This window comes from Pelodiscus sinensis, chromosome 16, assembly GCF_052426305.1.
Source record: "Pelodiscus sinensis isolate ZL-2025 chromosome 16, ASM5242630v1, whole genome shotgun sequence".
In the NCBI taxonomy this organism is placed as follows: domain Eukaryota; kingdom Metazoa; phylum Chordata; order Testudines; family Trionychidae; genus Pelodiscus; species Pelodiscus sinensis.
Window position 1 is genome coordinate 39,747,975 of NC_143067.1, and position 16,181 is coordinate 39,764,155.

Sequence of the window (16,181 nt, forward strand, 5' to 3'; positions counted from 1 at the left end):
CCCAAGGCTCCCGACGCACCTCGCACGAGGGACTGCACGTACAAAGAAATCTCACGACCTGTCACCAGAATGCCACCACCTCTGAGGCAGGACAGAGCAGCTGACTGGTAATTATCGTGAGCATTCCGTATTGATTTGTGTACCTTTAATTAGACTCGTTAGAGGGTAGAGCCCCAGTGGAGGTGGCAGCAGGCACCAGGAATGAATGGAAGGTGGACAATGAAGGCAAGTCAATGCTGAGGTAGAAGGAACTTAGAGTATCTTTCACAAATGCCTGAACACGCCCAGAGGCGCGGGGAATCTGCCAGGGTACAGGATTTCATCAGACTGCGTATAGAAACGCCCAACGTTAACAGCCAATTAACAGGCCCATACCTCCTCCCTCCCCGGCAATGTTCCCTCTAATCTTTTCCAGCCATGTGTGGAATAATTGGACGTGCACCGAAGCATTTGCACATGTGCACCACTAGTAGGAACACAAGACCTAGCTGTGGGCGCTCTGCTAATCAGCTGGGTGGCATTTGAACCTCTCCTGAGCGGCTGCCCTGCTCCCTGGGCCTCTCTCAATAGCCGCTGGAGCGCTGCATCCCACACTCCCTGGGGCTCTGAGAGCTGGGGGAATCCAGTGCTGCAGTCCAGGTGGTGTTGTGGGCTGGCTGCCCCAGCCCCGCCCCTTTGCCAGAAGCCCCACCCCTTCCAGGGTGCAGAGCTCCTCCTCCCCACCTTGCCCGGCGGCCCACAAAAACGGTCAGCCCTTCTGGGAGCAGGGAAGGTCTCCATGCTGAAAACAGCAGCCAGAACTCCAGCTGCACCCAAGCGTGGCTTGAGAAGAGGGTGGGTTGGCCGCAGGACAGGGAAAGCACCTTTCCGAGTGAGCGGGGCAGCCCAGAGGAGAGCCGTTGAGTGAGCATCTGTGACCGGCTGCGACCGTTCCCGAGAGCTTCCCGGGAACAGGAGAGATTCCAGCTGTAGCCACGGAGCAGAGGTTTCCTTGACTGATGTCTGAAGCCCCTGGCACTGCGCTTTCCTTGTGCCCCCCCATCTGTCGCGTCCCCCTGCTGCCTGCCGTGGTCTGCGGTCCGCTGTGGGGAGCAGCGACCATGGACAAGTGCAGAGGAATCCGAAGGGTTGCGACCGGCTGGGGACCGAGGGGCTGAGCAGCCGTTCGGCAGGAAAGGGCCTGGGGGCTGCAGCGGAGGAGAAGCTGGAGATGAGTCGACAGGGCGCCCTTGGAGCCAAGAACGCTGGCAGCATATTGGGCTGCATTAGGAGGCGCGTTGCCAGCAGATCTAGAGAAGTGATTATTCCCCTCCGTTCAGCACTGGGGAGGCCACGTCTGGAGTGTTGTGTCCAGTTCTGGGCCCTCCATGATAGAAAGGATGGGGAGGGTCCAGCGGAGGGCGAGCAAAATGCTGAGGGGGCTGGAGCACATGACCTACGAGGAGAGGCTGAGGGATCTGGGCTTGTTTAGTCACAGAAGAGAAGAGCGAGGGGGGATTTGGGAGCAGCCTGCAACTCCCTGAAGGGGGTTCCAAGGAGGCTGGCGAGAGGCTGTTCTCAGTGGGGGCAGGTGGCAGAACAAGGAGCCATGGGCTCAAGTTGTAGTGGGGGAGGTCTAGGTTGGATAGTAGGAAAAACTCTTTCCCTAGGGAGGTGGGGAAGCGCTGGGATGGGAGGGGGTGGAATCCCCATCCCTGGAGGGGTTTAAGTCCTGGCTGGACCCAGCCCTGGCTGGGATGGTTGAGTTGGGTTGGTCCTGCTCTGGGCAGGGGTAGGATGACGCCTGAGGTCTCTGCCATCCTGGGAATCTATGACCGGCCCCAGCTCAACGGAGCTGGCTTCTAGGTGCTACCGGAATGTTCTTCCGCTGCGCCTCTTGCCCTAGATATGGGTAGGCCTGGCCGGAGGTTGTGCAATGGTGTTGCTGGACTCTCCTTGTTTGAGTTTGATTGTGCGTGTGTGCTTGGTAGTTAATGAACGACCATTTTTAACTGCCCATTTCTGGCCTCAGGCTTATCCGTCCCGGCCCCTTGGGATGCCTCGCAGGCTGGACAATGGAGGGTGCGGCCAGCCCATAACGTTACCGCAACACCTATTGCTCCGTCCAGTCCAGAGGGCCCAAAGCCCGGGCCCAGGAATCGGCTTTGGCTGAGTGGGAGGGAGGCCAGGGTCGCTAGGGGCGAAAGGGGCGGCAGATGCCACCGGAGAGGACGTGCGCGCTGGCCTGGGTGGCATGAGACCAGAATCGGGCTCCAGGGCAGTCCGTGGCTGAGCATTGCAAATCTGGTCTAAGCCGCACGCTGCTCGACAAAGGCCCATTGTGAGCGGGGGCTCTGTGGTGACGTCATTTGGGGCTCGTGTCCACGACGGAGAGGGGGCTGCCCGGCTGGGAGGCAGCCACCACGTGGTGTGAGATTCGGGGCAGCCTGGGACAGAAGGGGGCTCCCCGCTCTCCCTCCTTCCTGGAGACGTCAGCGTCAGTCATTTCCGGATGCTTTCCTTAGCTTGACACCAAGTGCCCCCGCCAGAAATACCCCCGTGCTCTGGGCTACGGGGAAGAAAACCAGGTGAGACTTACCCCCGGGGATGGCTAGGGGAAGGTCCGACAGCACGGCAGGGGCCGAACTGACAGTCTTGACTGCGTAACCACTAGACTACGCTGCCGCCTCAAGCTCCCGTATCCGTTCAGGTGAAACAACATGGGTGTGATGCTGATAAACCTCCTTCCCCTGGACAAATCCAGTCGGCCTTGGTGGCAGAGGAAAGGGGGGCTCTCTCCTGAAGGCGAGGCGCACCTCGCTCTCTCTTTGGTAATGGAATAACTTGCCGTGCGGTGCCAAAGTTCCTCTCGGCTCTCGTCGTCTGGTGGGGGAAGGGCTCGCCTGTGCTCGCCTGACCCATTTTGGAGCGCGTTTCCAGACACAGGTGTGCCAGAGCCGGGTGCACGGGGCCTGGGGGTATCTCAGTGTGGGGCTTGCTGCCTGGGCGCCCTCCAGGCGAGGCTGCTGCAATGGGGCGGGTGGGGGGCCGCACTGCCGCTCCGTTCGCAGGGCCCAAGTCAGAGGGCGTGGAGCCTGCTTGGATGCGCGCCGGTGTCAATCCATCGACCCAGCGCGCTTCCCCGGTTCGATCCCACTGCTGGGGCCGGGGGTGAACTGGCGCCCCGTCCAAAGTGCAGGCCGGCCTCCTGCGGGGTCGCTGTACTGTGTGGGGCCACCCCGGATCAGCAGGGCCCCACCGAGCTGCCGGAGAGGGGCCGGGGAGGAGATGTCTCTGGCTGTCCTCCCCGACGGGGCCATTAGGCCTGGGGTCCCCCCGCTCCCAGTGAGCCATAAAGTCAGTGCCCAAACCAGAGCGTAGCCACTTGGGTGGCCCCGACGTCGGGGGAGTGGGCGTGTCCCTAGGGCCCCCGCCTCACACTCCTTGCCGGCATGGCTGGGAAGGGGCCGACCTCTGACGTCCCTGGGTGGGCACCTCTGTAACTGGGAATTGCTGGGGGAGGGGCTCCCGGAACAGGCACTCACTCGCGGTGCCCCCCTCCCGAGGAAGAATCGCCCATCCTGAGGGCCAAGTGGCCATGGGGGTAGCTCACAGCAGCGGAGTGGCAGGATGCTCTCGTGGCGGGGGCGTTGGGAGCTGTGGGTGTCAGTCCTGGCCAGGCCTCGGGGCGGTTTCAGGGCACCACACCTGTTTCTCCGTGGCCCGTCTGTAAAACGGCTCCGTGCTGGGGGGCAGGGCCTGTCTCCACATGGGGGCGCGCGACGTTAAGCAGAACAGGGCTCTGGATTACAATGACCAGGATGGGGCTGGTCCTTATAATGCAGGTCGTGGGATTGGCAGCCTGTCTGATCTATCGCGCCAGCTCGGATGCCGGCCTTGCTCGTCCCGCGTCTGCAGGAACCGCGCGGGCCCTCGTTCCCGTGCTCAGCAGAGGGAAGGGCTGTCTTGTGTGCCCTCGTGGTTTCTCAGCAGCGCCGGATTGGGGCATGCCCGGATTAGCTCTTGCCTTAAGTAACTTTTTACATATCCCCAGGGAATGATTTTACTTATGAAGCTTTCCTAACTCTGCAATCTCAATTAAAAGTTGATGGAGTTTTTTTTTCTCTTCCTCGGGAGATCCACCATGACTGAAATGCTTCAGCAGGCCACAGCACACCCCGCGCTTTATGCTGTCGGTGGCTCTGTATGCACAGCGGCTTGGCCATTTGAAACCCGACTTCCCCAGTGCAGTGGGGCTGTCTTGGGCCCTACTGGTGGAACAATTGTGGGAGCCCACTGGGAGCTGGGGTACAGCTGGGCACTTGGCATGTTCATTGTCAGGGAAGCAGAAATCCATGTGCTTGCTTAGTGCAATGGATCTCTCTAAGGCAGGGATGGCAAACAACCTTTACTCTGCCCTTCAGGTTTGCTGGGGAGCCGAGTCGGGCTTACCCAGCTCTGCACATGCTGTGGCTGCAAGCGGTTCCCGGAAGCAATGGCATGTGCCCCTCTGCCTCCTATGTATAGGAACAGCCAGGGCTCTGCACACTGCCTCTGCTCCAAGTGCCTGCTTTGCAGCTCCCATTGGCTGGCAGCTGCAGCCAATGGGAGCTGCGGGGGCAGTGCCTATGGGCGTGCAGAGCTGGAAAGGGGGGTAATGCTGTTGCTTGAGGTAAGCTTTGCCTACACCCCCGAGGCCTCCCTGTGCCCCACCCCTCTGCCCTAGTCTTGAGCCTGTATCCTGCCCTCTGAGCCCCTTGGTCCCAACCTGGAGCATCCCCCTGCACTCCAAACCCCTTATCCCCTCCTCTGAGCACTTCCCCCCAGCTGGAGCCCTCGCCCCTGCCGCGCCCCTGCCCCAAGTCCACGAGCATTCGTGACCCACCACACAAGTGCCACAGCGAGATGTGGCCCTCGGGCCAAATAGTTTGCCCACCCCTACTGTAAAGTCTCCTCTTTTCTAAGCCCAAACGTCCCAGTCTTTTTAATCTCTCTTCACATGGGACCCGTTCCAAACCCCTCACCATGTTTGTTGCCCTTTTCTGAACCTTTTCCAATGCCAGGAGATCTTTTTTGAGAAGAGGCGATTGCATCTGAACACAGTATTCCAGATGTGGGTGTCCCATGGATTTGTACAGAGGCAGTAAGCTATTCTCTGTCTTATTCTCTAGCCCTTTTTTAAGGATTCCTAACATTCTGTTTGCTTTTCGGACGGCCGCTGCACACGGAGTGGATGTGTTCAGAGAACTAGCCACAGTGACTCCAAGATCTCGCTTGAGTGGATTTAGCTAAATTAGTCCCCGTGTAATAAGGAGGTCTAGGACGGCTACCCAAGCCCCCTACCCCAACTCCCAATGGACGAATAACACCCTAGGAATTGCCAACCCCTAGCTCCCCCGGACAGCCGAAGGACCCCCTTGGTAGCCTCCCCAGTGTAGGTAGAGCAGGAAGAGTCGAATTTGCACCTTCCCTTCTATGGGAGGGGAAGTCTCCTGCCAGGTAAAGTGGGGTGTTTTCAAACCAGCCGCCCCCAGTTGCAGCTGTAGAACGTATTCTTCTCAGCCCAGCCTCCGCTTTGCCCCGTGCAGCGTGGCTCGTGCACAAAGGCGGCTGGGTTAGCCCCCAGAGCTAGCTGCATTGGGTTGACCAACGTCCGTCCTCCCCCCCTGCATCTGGCTCTGTGGCTTGTGGTTTGGGGCTTGCCTCTGTAGGCAGGCCCAGCCAGAAGGCTCCGTTGCAGATTAACGGCTGGGCTATCTCCCTGCCCGGGCCCAGTTCCCCATTTCCTGAAGGCAACGGCAGGCTTTGCTCCTGCCACGCTGGAGCCCAGAGTGGAAACCTCAGCCCGCCGGCTTTGGGGCACGCTTCTACCAGGACGACCAACGTGCTGGGGAGCGGAGACGCAGCTGCATCCCTCTGCCCTGCCCGGGCTGGATGGCCAGGAGAGCGGATTCCTGGGGAAGTGGCTGGTTGACCCCTGCACGTCCCCGATAACGCCAACCGGAATGCACTGCCGTGGGCAGAGCCGTGCGCCGCAGCCAGCTGGGGTTAAACATTAACACGCTCTTCTGGGAGCGTGAACAGGTAGAGGCCACTTCAAACCCAGCTCACGGGCAGGCCGAGTGCCCCTTGTGTAAGGCGGGGCGGGGGTAACTCCATGCAAGCCGGCCTGGCATCAGAATCGGGGTCAGGGCACTGATGTGGTGGCACGTCCTGTTCAGCGCTGTGGCTGGATCCACCGCAGCGTTATCCCTCGGCCTGGGGCAGCTGCTGGCGTGTGAAACTGACGCGATGCAGTAGCGACAGGCCCGAGGCTCCCACCTTCCGGTCTTCTGGTGCGAATCCAATGACCCCCTCAGATCCACAGGGAGCGCTGTTTGACTCCCCAGACCTCGCTGCGGGCTGCTCGCCCCCCGAGTCCAGCTGTGCAAAGTGTAACTGTAGCCTTTGGGTGGGGCTGCAGCAGGCAACGCCTGGAGATAACGCAGCGGTCAAATAAGAGGGTCGTTTCTAAGAAGAGCAACGTAGCTGCTCCTTGCCGGTTCCATTTACAGTCGCTGGGTAACCTCCTCGCGCGGGCCCCGGTCTAGCAAGAGCTCAGCAGGCTGAGTTCCCCACAGCCTGGCCCAGGGAGATTTTGAAAGGCAACTAACTTCCTACAAGGGTTAGAAAGGCGAGGAAACCCGACCCTTGGAACCATGGGTTGTGCGGACAATGCCACCCACTGCAGACGCTGGGGTTGTTTTTCTTTTCTCCACTTCTAAGCAGGGACATTCGGAGGGATTCAGTCATCTTGCAGGTTTTCTCGAGCGCCTAAAATGGGCCTTTTGGGCTTAAATTCCAGGTCCCTTTGTTTTGGTGGTTGAGACAGAAGCTGAACTGGTCAGGAGTAAGAAAGCAGGGTCCCGATGTGTGGACAGGCGGGTAGCTTTACACACTGCTACGTCTACACTGGCCTGATCTTGTGCAAAAACTCTTCCAGAAGAGAGCGTCTACACTGGCATGTGCTTTTGCGCAAGAGCATCCGTGCCAGTGTAGACGCGCAAGAAAGCTCTAATGGCCATTTTAACCATCGGGCTTTCTTGCGCAATAATTCATGTTGCCTGTCTACACTGGCCTCTTGCGCAAGAACAGTTGCGCAGAAGGGCTTATTCCTGAGCGGGAGCATCAGAGTTCTTGCACAAGAAGCCCTGATTTCACACATTAGAACGTCAGTTTACTTGCGTAAGAACTCGCGGCCAGTGTAGACAGGCAGCAAGTTTTGGCGCAAAAGCGGCTGCTTTGGCACAAGATCGCGCCAATGTAGACGCAGCCTCAGTGAATAGGCCGCTGTAGCCGCTAGGCAGATGGATGGTCTTTTGGTTAATGAGGCTCCGGAGATCAAAGTTAAAATCCTGGTTGAGCTACTAATTTCCTGTAGGATCCCGAGCAAGTTGTAACTGTCCCGTACCTCAGTTTCCTCTCTCTAAAATGGGTGGAAGGTTCCATTCTCCCATCCGCTTTTCTCCGCTGTGTTTAGTCTGGAAGCTCTTGGGGACGGAGACCATCGCTCACTCTGGGTCTGTACAGCACCTAGCGTAATGGGGTCCTGATCACGGCTGGGCACTCTAGTGGGTGCAGAGGCAGGCCTGCCCCTGGCCCCCTGCTGCTCGTGGCTAGTCCCCTGGCCTGTGTCACTCGGGGGAAAGGGTGGGGTTATCCTGGGCCCTATGCCCCCTAAGGATGGCCCCAGGTGTGGGGATTGTGGGTGGTCCATGGGGAATAACCAGCCCTGGGGATGGAGAGGGTGGGGGAGATGGCTCTGGGGTCCACGTGACCCTGGTCCCGTCCCCCTGCTCCGACATAGGAACACGAATGGCCAAACTAGGCCAGACCCATGGTCCCTTTTGCCCAGCGGCCAGTGCCAGGTAGGGGCTTCAGAGGGAAGGAAGAGCCCAAGCAGTCATCGAGTGATCCATCCCCTGTGGTCTACTCCAGCGTCTGTCAGACAGAGAGTAGGGACCCCCGGAGCACAAGGTTACATCTCCACCCATCCAGGCTCAGAGCCATCCACGGGCCAGTCCTCTATGAGCTGACCTTGGTGTGGATCCACTTATAATTTTGGCCATCGCAACATCCCCTGGCAGGGAGTCGCCCAGGTGAACTGGGTATATGAAGAAGTATGTAGCGGCATTATGATATTTACCGTCTTATTATCCATCCCTTTCCTCATGGTTCCGAACATTTGGTTTTTGACGGCCGCTGCACAAGGAGGGGATGTTTTCAAAGAACTATCCACAGTGACTCCAAGATGTTTCTTGAGTGGTCATTGCTAATGTAGATCCCGTCATTGTGGGTACATAGCTGGGAATGGTAGGTTTTAGGGGACATTATGTTGCATTTAATGCTGACTTCCCTTTGCCATTTTGTGGCCCGGCAGCCAAGTGTTGTGAGCTCCCTTTGTCACTCTTTACAATCTACTTTCAACGTACCCGTCTCAAATCATTTTGTAGCATCTGCAAATGTGGCCACCTCACTGTTTACTCTTTTTTCCACGTCATGTATGAACAGGTTGAACAGCCCTGGTCTCCGGCCAGCCCCCTGTGAGAAACCTATTCACCCCTCTCCCTTCTGAAAACCGACCATTGATTCCTGCCCTTTTCCCTGCTGACTTTTAGCCAGTTACTGCTAAATTCACGACTGCTTAGCTTCTTGGGTGAGGGACCTTGTCAAAGCCGGTGTGAAAGTCCAAGTACATTGTGTGTCCACTGGGGCAGCCTTATTTATACGCTTCCTGGCCGCCTCCGAAATGCTAGTAGATTGGCGCGGCATGGTTTCTCTTTTCAAAACCCATGTGGACCCTTCCCCGTGCTCATCTGCATGTCACGTCGTTTGGTGCTTCACTAACGTTTCAACCAGTTTTTCTAGATCTGAAGTTAGCCTTACTGGCCTGTAATTGCCAGGATGGCCTCCGGAGCCTTTCTAAAACACTGGCGACCCATTGGGTATCCTCAGGTTAAGCCTCCACTTCTAGTTAGGCCAGCAAAATGTATGCCGTTCAGGTGTGGGCCGGGCCACCGCTTCCCACGGCTCCCCTTGGCTGCGAAGGACGACATGGAGCCAAAAAGAGCCGCAAGGCTCCATAGCCTTGGCTCCGGTACATAAACCAACAGGGGTGGCCAGTTAAAGTGTTTCTGCCTGCCTCCACCTGGGCCTCCCACTGGTCTAGACCATCCCTGATAGATGTGCGTTTAACTTGCTCTTAAATATCTCCAGGGATGGAGCTTCCACACCCTCCTTGGGCAATTTCTTCCAGAGCTTAGCCACCCTAGACCTGAGGGACTTTTCCTGGTAGTTTTTGTGTCTTTTGCTAGTGGTTCTCCAATTCTTTTTTGACCTTCCTAATTACACTTTCACACTTGGCTTGCCTGCATTTGTGCTCCACTTTATTTTCCTCAATAAGATTAATTTCCCATTTTTAAAGGATGCCCCTATTTTTGCTTCTGTTACCTTTTTTTTTTACTTACTAGGGTTTTCTAAATTTGGGGTACACGTTTAATTTGCTCCTCTGTTATGGTGTGTTAGTAGAAATTTCCATGCAGCTTGCAGGCATTTCACTTTTGGGACCGTACCATGTCATTTCCATTTAACAAGCTGCCTCATTTTTAAGTAGTCCAATCCCACTCCCATTATTAACCACAGTGGCACAGCTGCGGCCGGGGAGGCAGCCAAATGTCCATGGAAGCTGATCTGGTGGGTAGCCTCTGAGCATTTACACAAGTGCTCTATCCATTGGGCTGAAAGTTTTAAGCGGGACTCCTCCTCCTTTGGCCGGAGTTTGAATGGGACCTGAGCTGGTAGCTGGCCTCTGCGCATACTTCCTGGATCAGGGCTGGGGCTGTGAGGCACCCAGTTTTGGACCAGAGCACCCAGTCACAAAGGGACTCTCGCAGTTCCTCTAGTTGCCAGTGCAGCAAGGCCGAAGTAGGCTCCCTACTTGCCCTGGCTCCGTGCGGCTCTTGGAAGCGGCCAACATCTCCCGCCAGTTCCTAGGTGGAAACACAGCCCCCAGGACTCTGCATGCTACTCGAGGGCTGGCGCTGCAGCTCCCATTGGCTGGGAACATGGTCAATGGGAGCTGCAGGGGCGGTGCTTGTGGCCGGGGGCCGTGTGCAGAGCTGCCTGGCTGCACCTCTGCCTAGGAGCCGGGGGCGATGCCAGCCACTTCTGAGAGCCACCTGAGGTCAGCGCTGCCGGAGCGTGCACCTCTGAGCCCCTCCTACATCCCAGCTCCCTGCCTCAGCCTTGAGCCCCCTCCGGTCCCCAAACTCCCTCCCAGAGCCACACAACTTCCTGTGCCCCAACCCCCTGCCCCAGCCCTGAGCCCCCACCCATAACCACATTCCTCCTAGTGCCTGCGCCCCTCACCTCCTCCTGCACTCCACCCCCTCGCCTCTGCCCTCAGCCCCCTCCTGGAAAACTCCCTCCCAGAGCCGGCACCCCCATGCACTCTGAACCCCTCAGTCCCAGCCCCACCCAGAGCCTGCACTCCCAGTCGGCGCCCTCACCCTCCTGCCCCTCAACCCTCAGACCCAGTCTGGAGCTCCCCCCCCAGTTGAGAACCTACTGCCCAGCCTGGTGAAAATGAGTGAGGGTGGGGACAGCGAGTGAGGGAAGGGGGGTGGAGCGAGTGGGGGCAAGGCCTTGGGATAGGGCCCCACAGAAAGGGAAGGGGCGGAGCCTCAGGTGGGAGCCAGCCAAGGGGCGGGGCAATGGTGTTCTGCATTCAGAAAGTTGGCAACCTTAATCCGGACCTCGCCTGACTTAGGCAGCTGAAGGCCTGTCTTCCCCTGGTTTGCTGAACTCTTGGGTAGAGATCGGAAGCAGGATGGTGGGAGGCCCAGGTGGAGGCAGGCAGTGCACATGCCCAGAGGCAGGAGGGCAGGGTAAACTGAGGCACCACGTGAGCTGGCATTGCATTGGAGCCAAAACTGGGTCGCAGGTGCCTACCTAAGTGTGAGGTTAGCTGCCTGCGTCCTTTCGTGGCTCCTGCCTTTAGTCCCTGGCCACCAGCTCCTCTGTAAACAGGGCTAATAGCAGCTGTGTGGAGGGGCACTTGGTGCCACGCTCTTGGGGGCCGCGAGAGAGACCCGTGGCCAGGCCAGGCGTCAGTGGCTTAGAAGCTGGACTCTGCCACCCTCGGTTGTGCTCACCAGCGGCATTCAACGTGCTGTCGGCGTGACGCCGATCTTGGTGCAGCATCGCAGGTGGTACCGTGGCGGGCCGGTCTCGGCTAGTGGCCGGATTGCCTGGCTCTGGAGCTGGCTTGGTGCGGTGCGGGGCCGGCTGCTTCGGCCCACCTCCCCAAGCTGCCTTGGACTGTGTTGGATGCCTTTGCAAACCCCAGGGAGCGAGTTGGCACCAGGGCGGCGAAGGTGTCTGGAGACGCAGCGGAGTGGGGCTTTAAACGCAGCCTCCTCCTTCCTCATCGCTCCTAGGTCCTGCCTGAGAACCGGACGAGGTCACTGCAGCCTGTTTCAACACCGTATCCACATGGTTAAAAATGCCTCCCAGTGGAGGGCAGCAGCGGCGCTTCCACCGGCCTTTCCTCGCCGATGCCGCTGTTCTCCTAGCCCAGCTGCTGCACATTGCTCCTGCCGAGGCGACGGCGCGGAGCCGCGCAACTTGCCTCCGAAAGGGGGAATTTTCAAAGCAGCTACCGCTGGCTCCCTGGGCAGTCGGGGCTAGAACTCTCCCTGACTTTGCGAGGAGCAGAGAGAAGCCAGCTCGGTGTCCCCGCCGCTGCAGATGCAAAACGCTGGGAATTACCCGAATGTGCACCTACCCAAACAGCTCCCCGTGTTATATTCATTGCCACAGGCCCCCAAATACACGAACTGGCGGCATTTCGGTCTCACGGTGACTACACACAGAGACATCGTTTTAGTTCTCCCTGCCCCCCCCCCCCCCCCCAAAGCCAACCAAACCAGAGTTTCATTTTCCCTCAACGTTTTTCTTCAGACAATGTTGGGCTACCCTCAAAAGCAAACTCCTACAACCAGAGGTGGCTTTTTGGTGGTTGCCATTTTCAGCAACACAAACCTGGGCACATTTCTGCCAGAAACCAGTTTTTCTTCATTTTTTGTAAGTGGAAATTGTTTGGTTTTCCGTTGATGAACATTCCAAAAGAAGGGTCAGTTCAGGGGAGGGCGTGTATGTTTCATTTATTATTCAGTGGGAAAACATAGTAACCTTGTAGATATTACGTGTAAATCTTCCATTCCGATGAAAAAACCATTGCAATTGAGTGGACAGAAATGATTTCAACTGGGTCTAACTTTCTAGTGCTCGGGGTCTAATCGCTCGGAGGTGCTTGTCATGGGCCTTGCATAAAAATGACTTTTTGTTGTGTCTTTGTTTAGCTGGAGATTTTCAAATGTGCCAGGGGCCAACATTCCCTGAGAATCAAGGGGAATTCGGTGCCTTGGCTCCTGGCTGTACCTTTGAAAAGATGCCCCCTTCTTTCATAGAGTTAAAGGGGAGAAGGACTCTTTTGGATCTAGTCTGATTTCCTGTAGGACCTGGGCCTGTCATTTTTACCCAGTTACCATTGTTGAGTGAGACCAAATCATGCCACCCCCAGGAGATGGGAGGTGCCACAAGTGGAGAAGAGGGGAAACAGAGAGGCCACCAATGCCACGTCCGAGAATTGATTTAGGCGAGACGTGCCCAGATGGCTCCACCAGGTGATCTAACCCCATGCTGCACAGAAAGGCAGCAAAACTCCCAGGTTCCTCCAGTCAGACCGGGGGAGTATTCCTGTCCGCCTGCACATCTGGCACTTAGTTGGATCCTAGGTATGTGAGCGAGACCCACCGCCCAGGCATCTGGAAAGGATTCTGTGTACCAATTCAGAGCATCCTGTGCCCTGGCTCCAGCTGTGACTAATGCCGGATGCTTCCGGGGAAAACAACCCCCCATATCCCCGTTCCCCCGGCAGCACATCTGGCCAGGTGTGCCATGGGAAGCTTGGTCGTGGACTTGCAGTCAGGGATCGGGCCCTGGTCTGGCAGGTGTGGTCCTGTGTAAATAATCCGTTGAAGTGGATTATGGAATTGCCACGTGGCTTTAGCCCCACGAGAAGCGATGAGAAACGGAGGGCGGGAACAGAAATTGCTTTTCAGCCTTTCCTCTGGCAGCCGCTCCTCCAGCAGGCATGGGAAGGGCCACGAACCCAGCCCGACGACTGATACTGCGTTGTGCCGGACGCACCGACGGCGTCGTGTCCTGGGGCTGGCTGGGACTCGCGGGAGGAGCAAGCGCTAGTCCCTGTGGACGTGTGCAGAGCTGAGTCCCGACACCAGTGTGGAGAGGCCATTGCAAGACCCGGCAATACCCCCTTCCTGTTTTCTTCACGCATCTGCCGGAAGGAGGTCACCTCTGACCACGGCTCAGACCGCCCGGCCCCTGAATGATGCACGCCAGACTCACTCAGGACACCCTTTCCTCGCCGGCTGCCATGCCATTGGCTGACACAGCCTCGGGGGACCGAAAGGCGTTTGCACTATTGCTCTCCCAGCTAGTCAATAGCTTCTGGCACCGGCAAATATTGACCAGCTACAAATTTGCTGAGAGGTCGCCTGGCCTTTTGACCTGCAATATAGAAGAGGGTAACGGGCAGTGGAGACACATTAGCTCGTTCTCCCCAGAGCTTCCTGGCCAGGCTTTTTAGGCCTCAGCCACCCAAACACGAGACAGAAAGTGGGACGTGAAAGAAACACAGTGACCGCAGTGATTTCTGGAGAGAGACGCGCCCTTGTCCAAGGGGGTGAGAAGCTAAGATCTAGTTTGATGATGTGTCTGTCTTCTCCAGCCCTGGCCAGGTCTGGGGTTGTGCTGTAAAGTTGTGTGGGAGCCAGCTGGGGGTTGTGTGGGGTCCCTCACACACTGTGGGGTTGCAGAAGATGCGCAGGATTTTTCAGTCAACTCCAAGGGTTGTTAAGAAAGGAGGAACCGAATGTCACGCCTGGTGCATGGGTGACTAGCGCCTGCCCGGCTTTGCGAGGGTGATCGGCGTGCGCCGTATGATTCCATTATCCTATTATTAATTAATTATTATTTGAGACAGCAACCGCTCTTTGGCCTGGAGTTCTGTTACTAGCACGAGGTCACGTGATGCGGTGAGCTAAACCCAAACGTGGTCAGACGGTAACGAGCCTGAGACAAGGGAGACAAAAATCCACGATTAAAGAATGTAACAACACCTCCCCTGGCCAGGTCCTGTGGAGGAGGAGGAAGGGCTGCATCATGTGTTGAAACACGCCCCAAACAGACCACCGCTCAATTCTTTCTTGCTGGTCAATTTCTGAATTACTTGCTGTAATCGTCACTCCTAATCAACCCCTAAAGTTGTATCTGCCTTTTCACAGGGCCTTGTACCAGTTATACTGGGGGAGGGGGAACGTTAGCAGAAGTTATATTGTGTGTGTGCATTAGCAGGAGTTATTCTGGAGGTGGGGTGTTAGCAGATGTTATACCGGGGTGTGTGTGTTAGCAAAAGTTATACTGGGCTGTGTTTGTGTGTGTTCACAGAAGTTATACTGTATGTGTGTGTGTGTTAGCAGGAATTAAACTGGTGTGTGTGTGTGTGTGCGTGTGTTAGCAGGAGTTATACTGGGGGGTGTTAGCAGAAGTTATATTGGGGTATGTGTGTTAGCAGGAGTTATACTGGTGTGTGTGTATTAGCAGAAGTTATACTGGTGTGTGTTAGCAGAAGTTATATTGGGGGGGTTAGCAGAAGTTGTACGGTGTGTGTGTAAGTTAGCAGAAATTGTACTGGTGTGTGTGTGTTAGCAGAAGTAATACTGGGGTGTGTGCCTGTGTTAGCAGAAGTTGTACTGGGTGTGTGTTAGCAGAAGTTATATGGGGGGGTAGCAGAAGTTGTACTGTGTGTGTGTCTGTCTGTTAGCAGAAATTTGTACTGGTGTGTGTGTGTGTGTGTATGTGTTAGCAGAAGTTGTACTGTGTGTGTGTGTGTGTGTGTGTGTGTGTGTGTGTTAGCAGAGGTTATACTGGTGTGTGTGTGTGTGTGTATGTGTTAGCAGAAGTTGTACTGTGTGTGTGTGTGTGTGTGTGTGTGTGTGTGTATGTGTTAGCAGAGGTTATACTGGTGTGTATGTGCCGGTGTTAGCAGAAGTTATAATGGGGGGGGGGGGTGTTAGGAGAAGTCCCGGGGCTGCCCCCCCCAGGCAGGCAATACCACCCAGTACCCGGCTGCTGGATCCTGCCCGGGCCATGCCGCACTGAGCGGCGCCCAGAGAGGACTAGGAAGGAGAAACTCGACATGCCCAGCACACGGCCCTGGGTCCAAGCAATCGCAGGGCTGAGAAACGCCCCCCCCAGAGGGCACGGCCCCGAGCGGCCCGCAGGGGCATTGACACCGCCGAGGGGTGGGGACGGGACACGAAAGGCTCCCCTGCCCCAGGGGCTGTGGCCAGGGCGGGCAGCCCGGCCCCCGGAGGGGGGAGGAGGGGGGCTAACAAAGGCCCGAAGGGGCAGCTCCCAGCCCCGGCCAGCGCGCCGCACGCCGGGCAAAGTTTCGCTCCTCCGTCGGGGGTTGTTTGTATTTGGTTTAAAGGGGCAGGAGCTGAAAGTTGCTCTGCAAGGTGGGGGTGGGGGAGGCACGAGGAGGGAGCCAAAAAGGGGGAGCGCAGCAGAAAGCGAGGGGGATCCCCGGGGGCAGAAAGCGAGGGGCCGGGGCAGAAAGGGGGGAGGGGGCAGAAAGCGGGGCGGGGGTCCGGGAGCAGAAAGGGGGAACCCCGGGAGCAGAAAGGGGGTCCGGGAGCAGAAAGGGGGGCGGAGGTCCGGGGGCAGAAAGGGGGAACCCCGGGAGCAGAATGGGGGGGCGGGGGTCCGGGAGCAGAAAGGGGGGCGGGGGTCCGGGGGCAGAAAGGGGGAACCCCGGGAGCAGAATGGGGGGGCGGGGTTCCGGGAGCAGAAAGGGGGGCGGGGGTCCGGGGGCAGAAAGGGGGAACCCCGGGAGCAGAATGGGGGGGCGGGGGCCGGGAGCAGAAAGGGGGCGGGGGGCCGGGGGCAGAAAGGGGGGCGGAGGTCCGGGGGCAGAAAGGGGGTCCGGGAGCAGAAAGGAGGGCGGGGGCAGAAAGCGGGGCGGGGGTCCAGGAGCAGAAAGGGAGCGGGGGGCCGGGGGCAGAAAGGGGTGTCGG